We start from the raw sequence: 329 nt of genomic DNA, 5'->3' as shown, positions 1-329 counted from the left end.
CACCAGGCCTGGCTATGACTGATGCACACGGACGGTGGATCAAGCCTCCACCAGGCCTGGCTATGACTGATGCACACGGACGGTGGATCAAGCCTCCACCAGGCCTGGCTATGACTGATCCACACGGACGGTGGATCAAGCCTCCACCAGGCCTGGCTATGACTGATCCACACGGACGGTGGATCAAGCCTCCACCAGGCCTGGCTATGACTGATCCACACGGACGGTGGATCAAGCCTCCACCAGGCCTGGCTATGACTGATCCACACGGACGGTGGATCAAGCCTCCACCAGGCCTGGCTATGACTGATCCACACGGACGGTGGATC

This window comes from Cherax quadricarinatus, chromosome 18 (assembly GCF_038502225.1).
Source record: "Cherax quadricarinatus isolate ZL_2023a chromosome 18, ASM3850222v1, whole genome shotgun sequence".
Classification (NCBI taxonomy): Eukaryota; Metazoa; Arthropoda; class Malacostraca; order Decapoda; family Parastacidae; genus Cherax; species Cherax quadricarinatus.
This window is presented reverse-complemented; position numbering follows the sequence as displayed.